Genomic DNA, 20,621 nt, shown 5'->3' on the forward strand with positions numbered 1-20,621 from the left:
TTCCCCTGCTGACCCACGGTCCACTCTGGCCTGCTTTGCTTCCCTGCCGGTTCCTTCCACAATGCCTATTGACTTGCAGTCCCCATCTGACTATCTCCTATCTAATTCTCTGCCTTATGATTGAATAGAAAACTGGCAGTGGGATGGCACCTTGATACAATGGTGTGCACCCTAGAAATACACAAGAAAAACAGATACTCTGTTGGGAGCATATATCCAGATCAATGAAGAGTTCTTCTACTAACAGAGAATTGGAGTGATATTCTTCAGGCAAGTTACCAACTTGACCCACTCCCCCAAAAAGTCCCTAGTCTCTCTCTCTTCCCCATTAGCTTCCTAAGTTTCAAGTTGCAATGGGGGAGGTTTAGATTGGATATTAGGAAAAACTTTTTCACTAAGAGGGTGGTGAAACACTGGAATGCGTTACCTAGGGAGGTGGTAGAATCTCCTTCCTTACAGGTTTTTAAGGTCAGGCTTGACAAAGCCCTGGCTGGGATGATTTAACTGGGACTTGGTCCTGCTTTGAGCAGGGGGTTGGACTAGATGACCTTCTGGGGTCCCTTCCAACCCTGATATTCTATGATTCTATGATTCTATGATAAGTCTGACCCTCAAGAAGAAGCCACTTCCCAAGGGCTATTGACTGGCAAACTAGCCATTGTGTAAAGAGTTATACCCAGGGCAACTACAGTGAGCTAGGAAACACTCCCATCAGACAATGGAATCTGCTAAGGACCACAGAAATATAAGTGAAATTATGCATCCAAGTGACTGCAATAATTCACACAGTTGTAGTACTACTGTTCAGAAGGGAAATAGCTAGGATATCTGCATAACAAGGGATCCATGCCTGGTGTCTGCTTCTCATTTGTAACCGCCTTTGCAAAACTGCACATGGCACCTCTGCAAACCTAGTTGCTATGGAAAACATGGGCTTCTACAATATTGCCACATAAGCACATTTTCCTGCCTCTAGAGAACTTCATATACACAAAAGGATTGGGGAGTTGGGCGAAGTATTGTTTATAGTGCCACATCTTATCAATACACCTTTTAGCAAATCATGGTTCTGTTTTACATGTATTTTTGGCTCTTCTTCAGTTGTTAACTACAAGATACTTCATCAATAATCCATCAATCTATACCAGTTTACCAATCAACGGTCTATACTTAAATATGTATACAGCTCATTCTAGTGTGATGAACAGTACCTGTAAATAACTCCTAATTTTAAGAAACATTGCTTTTCCCATTATTTTATTTTCTCTTTGCCAGTGCTGCTGATTAAAATCTATCAATGCAAAAAGAAACAGCAGTAGCAATTACCATTGTATGCATTTAAGTTGTCACTATAATGGGCATCACTCCATGGACAGCAGACAGCCATTAATGTCTCCTTTCCATTTTCTAATGAAGCTGTCTGGGAGCATGATGTCCTTTTGACTAGAAGCTCAAATGTGTACAACAGTGATTCCTGTTGATAATTTTTAACTACATTGGGTTCTTTTTTTCAAGATGCAGTATACAATTACTGCCCAATTCAGTGGTGTTTTATAAGCAAGCAGACTTTTTTGCTATTTATTTTTTAAATGTCAAATATAAATAGATATGATTCTTCAGATTAAAGGGTTGCACAAAAAAATCCATTTTATTTCTATTTTTCTCCAAAGTGTACATGTAGCTCAGAAATATAGATCTTGAGCTCCTTAAAGAGACTATGATTATGGGACACATTTTCTAATGGGCCTTGCCCAAGCTTTTAAGTCAGAGGCTTAAAAAAATAGTTGTGTAAGTTCAGGTCAGTAGGGAAGGAAAAGTTTTTTGTTCTGTCAAGAAAAGTGATGAGTTCAGGAGGAGATGGAACTAGCCAGGGGCAAAATACTCTGGCTCCAGCTTTAGAAGTAGGCCAGAGATTTGCACCAGATCCTCTGACCCATTCTTTTATTTGTCCAGAGCAAAGGTTCAAGCTGTCGTTCAATACAGCAGGGAGGGACAATAAATACTAATCTTTCAAGGGGGATAGGCCTTGATCTAGATGACAGCAGTGGCTCTTTCATTTGGAGCTGCTCTTACTCAACATAACCAGGCACTAGAGGACCACCACAGGGCACTGGCCAACTGGGTTCTCCAAATGTCCCACAGGACAGACAGGCTGACTCTGTCCAGTGTTCTTCAGTTGAGGAAGAGGCACTTCCTCTGTTGCATTGCTATTAGTAGGTTTCTGCTCTGTTACATAGTCAGTTCACCTGAATGTTGTTAATATACAAGGGTGAAACCATGATTTCTGAAAACTATAAAACTATGTTTTATATTGCTAAGAGATTAAAACATGTATATTTTCTTTTTTAAATTGTGTTCCGAAGTAAAATGTGATATTTATTTTATAATTGCCATTGCCATAAAGCAAACCAATAGAAGGACATTACTGAAGCTCTTCAGGCCAGGGAGTCTGTCTTCTGTGTTTGGAAATCACTTGCCACATTTGGTGCTACCAGAACATAAATAATAATAAATATTATTATTATCCAACACGAATTTATCAAGAAGGAATCATGCCAAACCAATTTCTTTCTTTGTCCGGACTACTGGCCTAGTGGATGGGGAGGGGGAAAGCTGTAGACATGATATATGTTGATTTTAGTAAGGCTTTTGACACAGTCCCACATGATATTCTCATAAGCAAACTAGGGAAATGTGGTCAAGATGAAATTACTATAAGATGGTGGCAAAACTGGTTGAAAAACTGTACTCAAAGAGTAATTAAGGCTAAGATTTTGTCATGGTTATTTTTAGTAAAAGTCACAGACAAGTCACGGGCAATAAACAAAAATTCACGGGAGCCTGTGACCTATGGGTGACTTCACTAAAAATAACCGGTGGGGTGGGTTAGGTGGGGCAGGGAATGGAGTCCCATGGGGGGCAGGGACTGACAGGCCAAGCCCCAACCATTGCAGGGGGCAAGCCCCGGCTCCAGAGGCCACGGGGGGCATAGGCACTGGGGGGTGCACAGCGCCTGCTCCAGATCTGGCTGTGGGACGGGGTGCACAGCCCCAGCTGCAGACCCCACCAAGTTCCAGCCACAGTCGGGAAGGGGTACGGCCCTGGGATGTTGAGAGGGGGACACACAGCCCCAACTGCAAGCCCGCGGGGCAGGGGCTGCAGGGTCCTGGCTCCAGCCCTAGTTGCAGGGCAGGGGTGCACAGTCCTGCCTCTAGCCCCGGCTTCAGTCCCTGAAAGTTGAAGAAGTCATGAAGGTCCAGTAGAGTCATGGAATCCGTGACTGCCATGACCTCGTGACTAAATCATAGCCTTAGTAATTATCAATGGTTCACTGTCAACCTGGGGGGAAGCCCCCCAGTGATCTGTTCTGGGTCAGCACTATTCAATATTTTCATGAATGAATTGGATAGTGGAGTGGAAAATATGTTTTATGACACCAAGCCAGGAAGGGTTGCTAACACTTTGGAGGACAGAATTAGAATTCAAAATAACCTTGAGAAACTGGAAAACTGATATGAAATCAACAAGATGAAAGTTAATAAAGACAAGTTCAAAGTACTACATTTAGGAAGAAAAAAACCAAAGGCAGAACTACAAAATGGGGAATAACTAGCTAGGCAGTAGCACTGCTGAAAAGGATCTGTGAAAAGGATTATAGTGGATCATAAATTGAATATGAGTCAACAATGTGACGCAGCTGCACAAAAGACTAATATTCTGGAGTGCATTAATCGGAGTGTTATATGTAAAATATGGGAGGTAATTGTCTCCCTTTTACTTGGCACTAGTAAGGCCTCAGCTGGAGTACTGTGTCCAGTTTGGGACACCACACTTTAAGAGAGAGATGGATAAATGGGAGAGAATCCAGAAGAAAGCAACAAAACTGATAATAGGCTTAGAAAACTTCCTATGAAGAAAGGTTACAAAAAACTGGGCATGTTTTAAGAACAAAAGATTCAGGGGCACCTGGTAACAGTCTTCAAATAAATTAAGGGCTGATATAAAGAGGACAGTGAGTGATCAATTGTTCTCCAGGTCAACTGAAGTTAGGACAAGAAATAATGGGCTTAATCAGCAGCAAGGGAGATTTAGGTTAGATTTAGGTCAGAAAAAAACCCTCTCAACTGTAAGGATAATTAAGCACTGGAATAAGCTTTCAAGGAAGAATGTGGAATTCCCATCATTTGGGATTTTTTACAACAGGTTAGACAAATGCCTGTCAGTAGGTATACAGTAGGGGACTGGACTAGATGATCTCTCAAATTCCCTTCCAGCCCTGTGTGTCTATCAGAATTTTTAAAATATGTTGGGCCATAAGAACACAAACTTATTAATTAATTACTTAATTCTATAATGGAAATTACAGCTAAAAATTAATAGAAGAATATGTTCAGTTGTTGTGAAGAGCTCCTGTGCTGTGAAGAGCTTCTAGTAGAGATTACACTCTCTCTAAAAGTGCAACCAGATTCCTGTATAACATTTTTCTATAGGCGAGTTAAAACGGAACTTTTTTTTCCCCAGATCAACAGATGGATCCTATTTTATTATCATAGATAATAAATGCAGTTTATTTATTGTGAAGATTTTTTTTTAAATAGGTAGGTGAATCCTGTTTGGTTTATCATAGATGGAAGACATCTCTTGCACTTGACTTGTGTGAATAAGAAAAAGTGAATAAGAAAAAGAGAGAAGAACAAGAAGAATAGAAGAAAAGAGGGACAGCACTGGGTACAAGAACAGAAGTTTAGGAGTGAGTAAAATTAGCTCTTCCTGCAAACATTCCACCAGTATATTCATTTACTAAAATGTTTAATGAAAATGAACATCAAAGGAGTATGAAGATGGTGTTAAGAATATATTTATAAAAGTGAATAAATATTTCCAGAGAATACATTTGCATTTTTCAGATAGTTCTGTAGGAGTGGATCACTGGGAAAAAGGTTAGGATTAAATTTGGTTTTATATTTTGAGAAAAGTGGCCCTTTTGATGGCTTCTGACATTTATGTCACTGTTATTACCTGATTCCGTCCTCAGATACTCTCCCTCCCAAAAAAACGCCTATGGAAGTTGCATGAGAGTAATGGAGAAAAGAATTTGGCTCAACATTTAAAATGTCTCAAAAGAAAGGAGTTTCTGGTACCTCAGGAGGACAGGAGACATAACCACATTTTTTGCTAAAATAAAGAAAGCAAAAATTGTGAAGAACCTAACCATAATTAAGTCCATTTTATTGCACCATCAGGTAGCACAGAGTGAAATTCACTCCTGAGCACAAAACTTCATGTTACTTCTTAAGAGTCATGTGGGAGTGTGATCCTGTTTCTTCTGCCATTTAGAAAGTCTTTCCTAAATTGTTAAAATGTTTGCATATCTTAGTCCATTGTCTTTCTCTATCTATGAGCCAATGCATATTTTTTAAAAGTAGAGATGGTCAAAAAAGAAAAAAAAGAAAAAATGCAAATTGCTTCTTGTTCCTCTGAAAAAAATCAAGATTGCACATTTTCCAACCAGCTTTAGTATTAAGTACTAGAGTTAGGAACCTTTTTATTAAAAATCTCTTTTGAATTATAATTTTTGATGAATTTATAATCGGCAGAATATATACAGTATTTTTATTTGGAACTAATCATTGTCCTTATTGACAGGTTTCAGAGTAGCAGCCGTGTTAGTCTGTATTCGCAAAAAGAAAAGGAGTACTTGTGGCACCTTAGAGACTAACCAATTTATTTGAGCATAAGCTTTCGTGAGCTACAGCTCACTTCAGCTGTAGCTCACGAAAGCTTATGCTCAAATAAATTGGTTAGTCTCTAAGGTGCCACAAGTACTCCTTTTCTTTTTGTCCTTATTGAGGCTAGTCCCACTGATTTTTATTTGGAACAACATTGCAATCTGACAATATATTAAGCCCTTGTTGTAGAAAGTCAATGGGAGTTTGCTAAAAGAAGAATATTGAACAGGGCTCTAAGGTATCAGCAATTTTTCCTATGCAGTATTATCTTTTCTATTTTAACAGGAATTGTTTGTGACCTTTGTATCATAGCAATATTCTACAGTATTAGCAAAAATTAATGTGTTAATGCAAATGGAAAAGTTGCAAATAGGATAGAAGGTGTTACTAATAAGATTTTTGATATCAGGGCAAGAAATATACTATGCAGTTGTAAGTAACAATATGGCATTAGCACCATTTTCTTTCTTTCAGTAACTTTCAGTTTGTTGTTACCAACCATTTGATTTAAGATATCTTAAAACCTCAGTGTTGTGAATTGACAAAATGTGGCTCTTGTGCCTGGAAACTGTAATGAAGGAGACGGATAGTGATAAAGCTCTCAGATAATATAATGTGTTCACATTTGCCAACATTTCTGAATTCACAAGATTCAAATTTTAGACCACCATCTATGGATCAAATTCTACCCTAGAATACATATATATAGCTCCCATTAACTCAGTGGGATTTGAGTGCATTTGAGGGAGGAATCTGGCCCTTCGTTTTGTGACTGTTATATCGTCACAATTTTAACATGGGTTTTTGCACTGGAACTAACAGCCACAGGGAAATATTTTGTATCTTTGATAAAGGTCCTTATTTGATCATCTATACTGTATGTGAGGTTTAAATGGGGTTGGCCCCAGATATTTTGCTGCTTATGTCGGAAAACATTTTTGGTACTCCCCACCCTGAGTGGCTGAGCAAAAAAACCACATAACCAAAAAAACCAAACAAACAAAAAATGGCTGGCCAATCAGAGAAGCAAAAGCAGCCAATAAGTGGAGCACACAAACAAAACAAAAACGAGTGTCACGATGGAAGCTGGTACCCAAGGCAACCGCCCTGCTCCCCTGCCCCTAAAACTAGCCCGAGGTTTAAAGTTAACCTTTTACTGACTACCGAAATAGGGGGGAAAAACATTTTTTTTAAATGCACCATGACTCCTGTCTCATAGAAACTCTGCAAGTTCTCAGAGTTCTGCATTCATAGAGTGTGGCCCGGATTGACAAAGGCTGAGCGCAGCAACACCTAATATTTAGGCACGTAGAAAAATCACTAGAACACCAGGATACAGAAAACCTGAGGTAGGGACCTGGCATTTAAAAATGGGATCCACAAAAGCCAGCATGGTAGGCAGCAAAGTGTTTTTTCTTTTCCTTTATGACAACTCCACTTTAGCCAAATAGATTGAGCAATAGTCATGCGACCCAAGGATTCTGTCCCTGATTCTCACCCAAAAAAGAACTGTGATTTTTGTAAGGAGAGAAGGGAAGAGGAACCAAGGGCTCACTGCTAATGTCTAAAACTATAGAAACCAGGGTGGAGAGTTCCCATTAAAGCATGACAATGATTGGGGGGAAAGGTCCCTCGGCATCGCATCTCAAAGACTGGCAGAAGGTCTTCTCTTAGGCTTAAGAAAGGTTTTTTGTTTTGTTTTTTAAGTGATTCATAGTCCTTAGGCCATACCTAGAACTTTATTTCCCTAACTGTAATTGTGTTGGGTTTATTCTAGCCCTAGGGCTTTAGTAACTCCAGTAGTCATGTGACACCAGTGTGAGAAGAGAAGGCAGGTGTGTGGGTGGGGAGGACTCCTGGACATCAAATGGTGACTGGCTCATTTGCACAACCTTTACTTGAGAAGATCTGAAGATCTTGTCCACTGAATTTTTTTCTTGTTCGTTTATAATGGTTTGACCTTTGTCCTGAAAGGTCATCCTGCTCTGAAACCATCATCCCAGACTGTTTTGGCAGTAGAGTGGTTTGGAAGACTTGGATATATTCTACTGCATTGGACAGACAGTATTTTTGCCTCTTTCCTTCTGTATCAGAAGAGATTGCATTTGTGTGGGAATTTTCCATAAGCTATATAACAAACTCTTTGTATTTCTCTGAAGACCTTTTTTTCTTTTATTCTCCACTATATTTTCTAATATTTGACTATAGAATGCAGTAGGAAGAGAAAGTAAATATAGCAGTGAGGGAGAAATGAAGAGAAATTATGCCAATTCTGAATCCAATAAGATGCCAAGGAAAGTTAGCACAGCTGAGTGTGTGACTTGTGATCTACTCCTTAATTCAATACAAGATGACAGTTTTTAATCTGAAATATCTCTCAATCAGAAATACTGATGTTGTAGCCATCATCCTGAGTCAAGAAAGTTCAGAGGAATGTTTGGTGCAGATTAAATGGAATACATTAACTCAGAATGGACAAGAAATTAAGATTCTTTCGTGTACCATTTTTTATGTGGATGGGGGCGAGGGGAATTTTCTTTTAAATAAAAATGTATAAGATTTCTTTATCATGTTTTCCGCTTGCTGTGTATTAGAATTCCACTTTGCAACCTGTCCAAAGAACACTTTGCAGCCTCAAATCTGGTTTTGCACTTGCTTTCTCAATAGAAATTTGTTCTCTTGGGACCTTGTTTGCTTTCGCTGAGCTACATCTCAATCAGCCAACAATTCACTGAGGAGATTCAGTTTGAATTCTTGCTTCATCTAGTCACACTCAATTGAACATGGATGCCTGTGATCATTAAAGGCCACAGTTTCCTTCTGACAGTTTCATGAAAGAGGTCCAGAACTACTCAATGTCTGAATTTCATATTTATCTGAAATTGGAGATGCATGCTGTGCAGTGAGATGACCCTTTCCTGATTTTTTATCTTTACTCGGAAAGTTTATACTTACAGCAGAGATCTCTGCAAGGACAACCAGCATAATAAAATGTAGATATTCATTTAACATAAATAAGCACCTGTTCTCTGAATTCTGCATAGTTCAAATAGTTAATGTGTTTAGAGGTTTGAGAATTTTGAAAACTAGTTTTCATCTGAAAAATGGATTAGAAATGTCAATACCTTATAAAATACCATTAACTTACAGTCATACCACACCTAAGGATCCCCAAAGTGTTACGCAAACTAGGAGGCAAATCTTGTCCTTTCCTCTGTGGCTGCATGAAGTGGTGGTTGCTGGTGTCCTTTGCCTGCACAGAGGGGAGGACTTGAGAAGCCCATATAGAAGATTTGTTACTTGAGCTTTCTAGTGGAGTAGGCTTGAGATGAGGAAATACATGGAAAGGGAGAAAGGGAGGCTGTACTCCCTAATGTTTCTGAACAGGAGGTGAGCAAACCCTAGTGCCATTCCACAATGGAAAAGAAAGAAAATATACGGGAGCATCATGGAATTTTCCTCCCAAGGACCTTCCTCCCATGGCCCATATGTATCTGTATGCTTGGGAATAACATTATTAATATAAAGGTCTTTATCAGTCTTGGCACATTCTTGGAATGTCAGAACCAATACACTCTATACCCTAAACACAGCAGTTCTCTCAGGGCTGTTACTAGTGCAGATAATATTTATAAACTGAAAACAGTGAAACAGATAAATACACTTATCCAAAGCTCTAGGCACTTACATCATTTCATCTTAAAAAATACATAAACAAAAAATTAAAGTGGGCTCATGGAACACTCTACAAAAAACTATCCCAGTGCCCTCTTAGCATGCTTCAACCTAATATGCTACCTCTGAAGTCATAAAGCCTTGCCACACAATACAAATAAAGTTAAATGAAATCCCATGAGACAGTCTCTTTCATAAACCAGGAGTAGGACAACCAGCTATGGAAGATCTTACACTAATCTTACCAGAAAACTTAGAAATGCTTTGATTCTCCAGGGCTATGAAAGGAGAATAGCAAAGCAATAATTTCCCTTCTTCTCTACAATTCCAAAATAAGACGTTAATGGAAATTAGAAATGGAAAAATAATTAAGTCATCTGTCCATCTCCCTGCCAGGGCAGGATTTTCTGACTTTTCCTTGACGTCATTTAAAAAAAAAAATCACATTTGGCATGGTTAGCATCTAAATGTCTTTGAAGTAAACACAATATTGAGATGAATGGCAATAAAACTCATACCTTTGCTTGTGCTATTGTTTGGTTGGAGAATGTTTTCTGAAAAGCCAGTTTACCAAGACAGCCATGCATCAATTCAGATTCTGAATACTGCATTTGCAATGGAAAAGATATGAAACTTATTTATTAATTGATAAATGAAAGCTCAGTTTTGATCAAGTAATGACAATCAGTTATCAGGCATTGGAACAAGGCATTCTTTGCAGCAAGACCCTGTGGGTGAAACCTGTTGCCAAAAAGAAATCAGGCTCAGTCCGGTCCTTACAGCATTTAGATAGAGTTGTAAAACATACCTTTTCGATAAAGCTTTCCTCAAGGGTCAGTGCATGTGCACAAACATTCACCACCCTCCTCTATCCTGTTGCCCTGGAAGGATGGAGGAAAGAAAACATTTTGCTCTGGGCTTTTGTGCTTCTTAGGGCTTGACCACACTGAGGATTTGCCCCAGCTAGCCATTGGTGGCTGAGTACTGGTGCAACCCCTTAATGTAAACTGCCAAAGCCCCTATTACCCATGTTTCAGGTAATAATGAACGACATCAATGCACATCACATCTTATAGCAGTTTATCCTGCCTACACCATGGGTTTGCTCCACTTTCTGATTGCCAATGGCTGGGACTGGGATTAAATCCCTGTGCCACAGTGACATATAACTAAAAACAGTTATTTAAGATTAATTTAAATTAGACATAGTACTTTGCTATTTTTTTTTTTGCTGACTAAGAACATAAGAATGGCCATACTGGGTCAGACCAAAGGTCCATCTAGTCCAGTATCCTGTTTCCTGACAGTGTCTAATGCCAGATGCTTCAGAGGGAATGAACAGAAAGAACAATCATCAAGTGATCCATTCTCTGTCATCCAGTCCCAGCATCTGGCAATCAGAGGCTTAGGGACACTAGAGCAGGGGTGGCCAACCTGTGGCTCCGGAGCCACATGCGGCTCTTCAGAAGTTAACATGCGGCTCCTTGTATAGGCCCCGATTCCAGGGCTGGAGCTACAGGCACCAACTTTCCAATGAGCCGGGTGGTGCTCACTGCTCAGCCCCTGGCTCTGCCCCCTCCCCACCTTCCATTCCAGCCCCCTCCCCTGAGCCTGCTATGCCCTCGCTCCTCCCCCTCTCCCCCAGAGCCTCCTGCACACCAGGAAACAGCTGATCGGGAAGTATGGGGAGGGAGGCGGAGGCGCTGATTGGTGGTGCTGCCGGTGGGCAGGAGGCACTGGGAGCAGGGGCTGGGAGCTGATGGGCGGGGGGCTGCTGACATATTACTGTGGCCCTTTGGCAATGTACATTGGTAAATTCTGGCTCTTTCTCAGATTCAGGTTGGCCACCCCTGCACTAGAGCATGGGTTTGCATCCCTGACTGTCTTGGTTAATTGCCATTGATGAACCTATCCTCCATGAACTTAATTATTTTGGCCTTCACAGCACCCCATGTGAATGAATTCCACAGGTTGACTGTGTGTTTGTGTGAAGAAGTACTTCTTTTTGTTTGTTTTAATTGCCTATTAATTTGATTGGGTGACCCCTGGTTCTTGTATTATGTGAAGGCATAAATAACACTTCCTTATTCACTTTCCCCACACCATTCATGGTTTTATAGACCTCCGTCATAGCCTCCTTAGTCATCTCTTTTCCAAGCTGAATAGGCGCAGTCTTTTTAATCTTTTCTTTCACAGTGTCCACTCACAGCAGGTGGCACCTCCTCCTGGCTGCTCTGGGGATTAGCTCATTCCAGGTCTGGGGCATCCATCTGCTGCTTGCTGCACAACCTACTGGAGCTCTGTCTCTCAGTCTCTGCAACTCTGGCTGCTATTTCTTCATGACTTGGCCCTCTGGCCAGGTCACTATGCATGTTTCCCCCTTCTGGAGTCTCAAAGTCTTTCCTTACCAGCAGTCTTAGGCAGTTTTCCCATTCACTGCCCCTATGGTGCCCCTTCCCCAGGGGCTGGTAGGGGAACTCAGGCCTGCCCTCTACTCTGGGTTCCAGCTCAGGGACCTTTTAATTAGTATTAAGGTCTGCACCCTCCGGGACCTTACTGCCTTTTCCTGAGCCATTGTCTTACCTTCTGGCTCTCCCACATTGTCTGGGCTTGCCAGCCTTACAACTCCCTCCTCTCAGGGAGTAACTGTAGGCTACTTGCCTCCATAGTCCCAAACACACCCCCTTCTCCTAGGGAGTGACTGCAGCCTATTTCAAAGCAGCTCACAACTGCTCCTAATCACTGGGCTTCATACATGCCCCTCCTGATCCTGTCCAGCTGAGCCTCCTGTCCCTGACTCCTCCTCCAGTTGCAGGCGGGGGAGTTAATTGGCCCAGCTAGCCACTTTAACCCATCCAGGTCTGGGAGACAGGGGGTCAGACACCCCCATCACATCTTGCTATATGGAAACTGTTCCATACTTTTAATAATTTTTGTTGCCCTTCTCTGAACCTTTTCCATTTTTAATAGATCTTTTTTGAGATGGGGTGACTAGAACTGAACACTGTATTCAAGGTGTGGGCACACCACTGATTTATATAGTGGCATTATGATATTTACTGTCTTATCTATCCCTTTCCTAATGGTTCCTGACTTTCTGTTAACTTTTTTGGACTGCCGCTGCACACTGAGTGGATGTTTTCAGAGATCTATCCGCAATGACTCCAAGATCTCTTTCCAAGATCTGAGTGCTAATAGCTAATTTGGAGCCCATCATTTTGTATGTATAGTTAGGATTATATTTTCCAGTATTCATTACTTTGCATTTATCAATATTGAATTTCATCTGCCATTTTGTTGCCCCGTCACCTAGTTTTGAGATTGAAACCTCACAAAGAAATAGTACAGCAGCTAGTATATTTGGATATCTACAGAATTCCCACGCACGCAGGTATTTTAAATACATGAGCAACTGAACTAATTATCAAGAACTTTAGGCCAGGAAGTCAAACAATTGGCTAAGCAATTCAATTTATAACAGTCGCTAACAGGACTTGGTAAAAAGACAGCACACTGCAACAGTATCATGGAAAGCACTTAACATCTTTGTTCCTATGTTTTTCTATGTAAATATCTCTTCACATGCTAACATTCACTGTACAGTATTACAAAAGCAAGACTTCCAGATCCTGGTCTAAGTATCCATCACTGTGATCTAGGCAGAACAAAGAATACATAATGCACTAAAATCACAGAATGAATGTTAATAAATAATATGCCAGTTCTGTTGTAAAATTATGGAGTGTGTGAGGAATATTTATCATCCTTGGTAAAATGCTCAAATCTGTACAAAGGGAAGATTGTGGAACTGCAGAGAACATAGCATTTGTATCTGTAGCTATACACAGCACATACACTGTATAAATAATCTGTGAGCAAATGAGTATGGAGCAGGATTTGGAGTGATTGAAGAGGCTGCCAAACACCATACTCTGCCTTCAGGATATATATGATACCTTTAAAATTGGTGAAAGGCTAATTAATCTTGAACTGTCGGTGGATGATATAAAAGACAATATGTCCTAGCCTGATAGCGCTTTGGGATGGCAGAAAGACAATTAAAAACTGAGCCACAATTTTTTTGACAAGACAGCACAGAGAAAAGGAATTACTATATAGGTGTGTGAGAATTTAAATAGCACTTGAAATAAAACTTTAAATTCAATCTCTACTGTACACACTATAGATACAAGAGAGCTAGACTAGGGATATTTGAACTCACAACTCATGTTTCATTGTGCAATTTTAATCAGTGGGGAGGGACTTTTACATACTTCCCAGTAATACCACTTCCAAAACAAAAATAGTATGTATTTACTTTAACAGAACAATCAAGATGTGTGCGCACCACAACTGTGTTATGTAATTATGCATAAACCTTGTACTTCCTCATTAAATATTCTTAGTGTTCGCTAATCTTACCCCCTGTCTCATGTGGTATACAAGAGGTCAGATTAGATGATACCAATGGCCCCCTCAGGCCTTGGAATCTATGTGTATGTCTAAAACTGGATTAAAAGCTTCCTAGAACAGGAACCGGGTGTTTATTTGTTCTGTAAAGTGCCTGGGCACAACTTTGAGAGCTCTATACATAATAGAATAGCAATAACGGCCAAGATTTTCTTAAAGGTGCCTGAAGTTAGGTTCTAAAATCCTGATTTTCAAAAGTATTGAGCACCCAGGAAGATACTGAGTGCACTCAGCACTTTAAAAAAACAGGTCTCTTATTTGTGCACCTGAATATGGACTTCAATGTCTAATTTAAACATCCATGTTTGAAAATCTTGGCCAGTATGTCTGCTCATCATACTGATAGGTATCACTGATGGTTCCTCCAAACAAGTGCTTCCAGAAATTATATCAGTGTTTGGTGTGGGAAAAGGAAGGAGGAGATGGACTGCTGACTTGTTTCTTTAATTTCTTGGCATAAAGGATTCAGTTTATTCAATCCTTTTGTGTCTGGTTACTCTGGATTGCATTGTTCCATGTGATATATTACATTATTCAGTGTAACCAAACACCAGATGAGACTTGGAACAGGTGTTTTCTCTTTTGCATGTAAAATTGGGATTTTTACCTGCAAGTTAACCGGCAGGTAATCCATTTCCCTACTATTCCCCATATGGGTAGTTTCAGGTAGCAGATGTCTCATATAGCTCACACATTTCTAAGATCGCATCTAATGGAGCTCTGCATCCTTGTTTACAGTACCTAAAGTACCTTTTACAATGTGTTGTTTAAGGATATCTGCATTTCAAAAGAACAATGAACCCAAATGCACAGCTTACTCATATACTAGGTGAAAAAAGCAAAAACACAACTATTTTATGTTTATTACAAGTATAATATTTTACAAGTTTGTCATTGTTATTGAAGTAAGATACTATACCAATGTGACATCATGCCTCTTCCCCCATTTTGCTTTCAGTTGCTCAGAATGAAAGTCTAAATGCAAGAATACATGCTACTAACAAACAGGAAAATCTTTTATTTATTATTCACCAATCTCCAGAGTTGCAGTGCCACTCAGAATTAATGTACTTCTTCTACATATTATTTAAGACTTTGCCATTCAAATGACATAGCTGAAGCAGACACTAAATAATTTTCAATGCACATCACCACTGCTGCAATAATAAGAGTTAGCTAGACCATTTTCTTTTATGCCAAAAGCTTGTTTTTATCCATCTTGGTGCTTGGGTCTACAGGAAATGTTTTGACAGCTAGTACTTCAAGCAGGTGGACAGAAAAAAAAAAGTGCTTAATTTTGGAAATGTCAACTTAGGATTTATTAGTGCTCCTCAGCTCAGTAGTGATATAAAAAATAATAAGAATCACTCTTTTTCATTACTATTATCCTTTTTAAATTGTTTATCTTTAGTTTCCTAGTTTTTCTGCCACGTAGCTTACTTTAGGGAACAGAAATATCTCTGGAGTGTCTGTACCTTGTAATGAAGACGCCAACACAGAGCTTTGAGCAAAGCAAGCCTCTGAACCCCTCACTGGCTTGTAGAATCAGTTTAATTTGCTTTGTATTCTGAAGCAGAACCACATAATATTTTGCTCATAGAGCCTTTCTTCAAAATCAGGTATGCTTAGAACATTCTGGCTGGTAAGCATATGTACCCATATCCTCTGCTTAATGGAAATAGAACTCCTGTAGTCTGTGGAAACAGCAAGGTCTAGAACACTAATCAGCATTCCTACATTCTATTTCCAGTTCTGTAACTGATTTATATCATTTAGGTGAGTCACACTTTCCTCAGTTTCCCTAATTGTAAAATGGGGATAATACTTACCTAACTCACAGTAGTATTGTGAGGCTTGATTAATTACTATTTGTAACTAACTTTGCAATTCGTGAATAGAGCGCGCCAAATAACAGGCTAAGCATTTGAGATTAATTTGCCCTGAGGTTGACCTGCAAATAGGATATAACCCCTGACCCAGTACTGATGACCAGATTTCTCAACAACCATTGGTGATAATGGAACCAACATGTCATATCTACAGGAGAAAGCCTGTAACAGAGCTAAGTCTTAAGGAATGTTACCTCTGAACTTTCAAACAGGCCTAAAAATCACAGAACCAAAGTCACACCAAAAAGATCTTTCTGTTTCGACAACTGAACTTTTTTGATAGGTTCCACAACACTGCAGCATTGCTTTGTGTATGAGCTAAACGTATTTACTATAAATTAGACTATTGGCAAACTATAGAAAGCACATCTGTATATAGCCTGGGCACTTTATTATGTGCTGAGGAAGCATAAACCCAGAATAACTGTGAAAAAGAGGTAAGAAGTTCATTGTTTTCTTCTTGTTGGTTTTGGGTTTTTTCCTCCATAGCCATCCTTTTAAAATTTTTTCATTCCAAGTTAGATATCTAAGAGGTATAAAACCCCAGGCTATTTCTTGGATTTAACGTTGGTCCTCAATTTTATCTTTCCCTGCTCCTCTGATATCACTTCTGCTGCGCTGTGCCACCAGGAGACAGGTGTGTAGAGAATCACAATCAAACGTTTAACTGATGAGCTGGAGCTATCACATAGATTTTAAAAAAATCAGTGTAACATCACAGTATAATGATTAAAATAATTATTAAAGAAAAGTGATAATTTATTTTATCTCCCTTCTGGTAACATTGAGGCTTTATTCAAAACTGAACAAGTGACAAATCATTTTTATCACATTTGTCTAGCATTGATGTGACAAATCCACTATTTTTTTTTTTCAATTGGCAGGCAGTGGGAAGAGGCAGTTGGGAGTGTCTGAGAGGAGGAGTGAGAGTACAGTGAGAGGCTGGTACTTATTCTGTGGCATCGTGGACACAGAAGGGATCTGAGCATTGTGAGGAATCTTTGGAGGTAGGGGTAGAGGGAGGATGCAGGTAAGGGACCAGTGCTGAGTTTCAGCTAGAAGCCAATCTATACTTTAAATGTATAGTGCCACATGATGTAATAAGATGAAATATTGCAGGAAACAATCACTCTTGAAATCCACTACATGTTACCTGGTTAGTGTATGTGACTGTATGTTCTTTTCACCTTTACTCTCATCATCTCTCCTTTTACACCTCCAACTGATTATTAGACCTCGTTGTTTAGTCTTATCTTAATCTATATTGTAAGGTCTTCAGCACAAGGACCATCTTTTAATGTGTATTAATAAAATGAGGTGGGAAGCCAAAGTTCCTGTGGGCCAAAATTTGCAAAAGTGGTCTATGATTTTGGAGTGCCCAGTCTGAGACAGCCTGGGTCTTATTTTCAGAGGTTCTGAGCATCTGGAACTCCAAGAGAAGTCAATGGGAGCTGTGGGGTAGTCAGCACCTTTTCTAACCAAGTTTAGGTGTCTCAAGTTGGTCAACTAAAATCAGAGGCCACATCTGAAAAATTTGGCCTATAGACATGATAGTCCTGAGTATATTCAGAGAGCCCACAAGTACAGGCTCACACATGAAAGGGCTGAAAGCTGGTGCTCCTTTGAAAACAGTTTGTTACTAGTTTTTAGATAGCACAGACTTAACTCCAGAGGGACAGCCTGGCTTTACTCTACATGATTTCCACAGTAAACATTGCATAAGAAAAAGTAATAAGAAGGAATATGAGAGAAGGCGAGAGAGCGATGAGAACAAGAAAAAGTTGACAGCTAAGTGACTGTGATAGGTTGACTGCCACCTGGGGTTTTTGATTTCATCTATCCTGGGGATTGGCTAGACTGGAAGTAGTTCTTTACCCGTTACAGGATCGCTAAGCAGCCGTGTAAGGAGAGCAGGGAAAGTACAGGGACGCTCCCTTATATGCGCTATGGAAGCCAGTGGAGCACATATTTAAAACCTTCTTATATGAAAGTGAACAGCATGAAAGTGATCATAAAATAGTAATGGAGCAACTCGATGAATATTTCAGCCCCACACAGAACCTCATCCATCAGAGAGATTGTATTTAATCAGTGGAACCAAAAACTCAGAGAAACAATAGAAGCTTTTACAAGGAGTTTATATGAATGAACAAGACTGTTCCAAATTTGGAGAAAGTAAACAGGAACATAACAGGGACACGTTCGTCACTAGGTTCTCACAAATAGTCTCTACAAAACTGCAGCTAAAATCGACTTGACTGTGGAGGAAGCAACAGACTGAATTTATAAACAGAGTAAACTAAATAATATATGCAATTATATCACACCTCTATTTATCATAGTGCAGTGTGGCATTAGAATAATCTTAGGGCCTGAGCCAGAGCCGATGGATATCTATTGGAGTATTCCATTTACTACAGTGGGCTTTGGATTGAGCCCTTATAAAGCACTTTTCACTTTTCACCTTATAAAGCACTTTTGCACTTTGCAAATATTAACTAACTCATAGGAATTTCATGACGTTGAAGTGTTATTATGCTCATTTTACAGCTAAGGAAACCAGGGTAACAGCAAGACAGAGGGTACGTCTACACTGCAATCAGGAAGTGCGACTGCAGTTTATGTATGCATACCCAAGCTAGTTTGAGATTCTAGCGAGATCAAAGCTAGCTCGAGTAAAGAACAGCAATGTAGCCATGGCAGCATGGGCTAGCTTCCCAAGAACAACCCCGCCCAGGGCCCTGGATATGTACCTGAGTGACTAGCCCATGCCACTGTGCATGGCTCCTCAACTAGCTCGGTGTGCTAAGAGTAGAGCCTAAATCTCTTGACTCCTTGTCCCATGCTTTAGCCACAATAGAATCCCTCCTCACATTTCTTTCTGAGAGATCCTAGAAAGTTTTGGATGGGTATTTTCTTCATATATATATATATATATATATATATATATATATATATATATATATATATATATATATATATAGTTCTCTCTATTAATTGTGTATTCATTAGAATCACATGAGATTGCTTGGATTATTAGTTTGTAATCAGATTTTTTTTCTGGGTGTGTAGTGGCTTCCCCCCCCCCCGTCTTAAAATTGTGAATAGTATTTACAAAATAAATCTACATAATGTATTTGTTACATCCCTAATTGAAGCTGGTGTCATTTGCCTTTCTCATAATGGATGTTTGGTACAATATTTCCCTTTGATTTTATATTTGTTTTCACTTTCCTGCTGCTTTTTTCAAATGTGGGTATAAGATGCTGATACATGTTTTATGAACCCACTAGTGTTTGAGTCATCTAAGAAAGATCAGTTGAATGCTGATGTTCTTACAGCTGTTCTTAACATTTTCCTATCACATCATTGGCTTTGGTGAGAAAGATTTCTGTTTTGAAGAGTTGGGTTAAATGTTCCAAACTAAGCTGTTGTTCAAATTCCCTGATTTATCCTCTTGCTTGCTATCTACAAAGAGCTTGAGCTGTATCAGACTAGCAGGCTAGATTTTATCAAAGTTGTATAGTCTTGAGATTGAGGGTTCTTTTCCTTATTTGGAATCTTCCGAAATCATCTCTTTTCAGACAGCCTCAGTTTTGGAATGTACAAATTACAGGCATGTATAATTGTGGGGGCAGTCTTGAAAATCAGAAGCTTGAGTTGATGTGACCTAAACTGTTGGCTCAAAACTGGGACCACAAGTTTTGGCCCACAAAAATAGAGGCTTAGTTAAGACTGGATTAAATCATTAACCCTTTAAATAATCTTTAGAGTAATTTTCACAATGTAGTAAACTTGGAAAGGAGACAATTTACATAGTCTGTAATTTCCATTAGCCTCCTTAAATGGTGCATAGGCAGAGGAGTGAAATTCATTAAGTTTTACACACCATTTAAGTTCCATTTGGACCTTAAGTGGTGCTCAAGTGGTCCATAGGCCTGGTGCTGGTCCTCTGCACAGGGCTAAATTTCACTGTTGAAGATATTTGTGTCATCACTGGACCAGACTGCAGTTCCTGTTACAGCACAGTGCTGCTGAAATGTGTTTCTAAAGCCTTCTTAACTAAAATGGGGAGGATGAGCCCAGTTTACAGGTGATCCTCCAGAAACACAGAGCCATCGTAGGGTATCCACCATGACTTTCCTCCAAACACACCCTTTTCCTTGCTACACTGGCAGCAGGGAGACAAGGGATCCCTGGCTGTGTTTTTGGCCTTCAGGGGCCATTTACAACCGGCATAAATTCAAATGGCTTGAAAGGGAACCACATGGGCTCCCACTTTCCAGAAAGGCACAAACCTCCCTGAATTGCACTCTGACCACTTTATCTGTAGCAAGGATCATTATGTTTCACCATAAAAAGCCATTCCCTTGGTCTGGCAGATCCTGCAGTAACGCTGTAATCCAGTTTTTGTGACATAACAGTCTGTTGCAACACTATGTCTTTGAGATTGCAAAGTCAGTATTAAGACATTAGTACAGGACAAAAGGTGGAAAATTGTTCAGTTTATTTAAACTCAAACCACCTCTGATAATCAACAAACGCAGTACAGTATATTGTAACAATAATACTTGTAGTTCTGTACTACCTTTCATTCAAGGATTTTAAAGTGCTTTACAAATGTTGTGTAAGAAATTATACTGTCAAGGAAATGCCCTGAGCAGGAGGTAGAGTAGAAGAATTGTGCCTCAGGAACACTCCCAGGGCATAAGAAGGTTGTGCAGCTCCTCAAAAAGATTAGCTGCCACTGGAAGTGAAGGAGGACACTCAATAAGATAATCAGAGGAAAATGTAGAGTGCAGGTCATAGGGAAGGAGTCAGAGATTGGTTGAAAGAAAAGGAGTACTTGTGGCACCTT

The 20,621-nt window shown here is 39.7% G+C and overlaps 1 long non-coding RNA gene across 1 annotated transcript; it reads right to left on the minus strand.

Annotated features, from left to right (window-relative positions):
- Positions 1–9,920: 9,920 nt before the first annotated feature.
- Positions 9,921–12,071, minus strand: LOC122465524. Its single transcript, XR_006290440.1, has 3 exons — positions 11,988–12,071; positions 10,213–10,285; positions 9,921–10,009 (listed from the first exon to the last, which is right to left on the minus strand). It is a non-coding gene; the product is annotated as an uncharacterized LOC122465524 (long non-coding RNA).
- Positions 12,072–20,621: the final 8,550 nt, after the last annotated feature.

This window comes from Chelonia mydas, chromosome 4 (assembly GCF_015237465.2).
Source record: "Chelonia mydas isolate rCheMyd1 chromosome 4, rCheMyd1.pri.v2, whole genome shotgun sequence".
Lineage (NCBI taxonomy): Eukaryota > Metazoa > Chordata > Testudines > Cheloniidae > Chelonia > Chelonia mydas.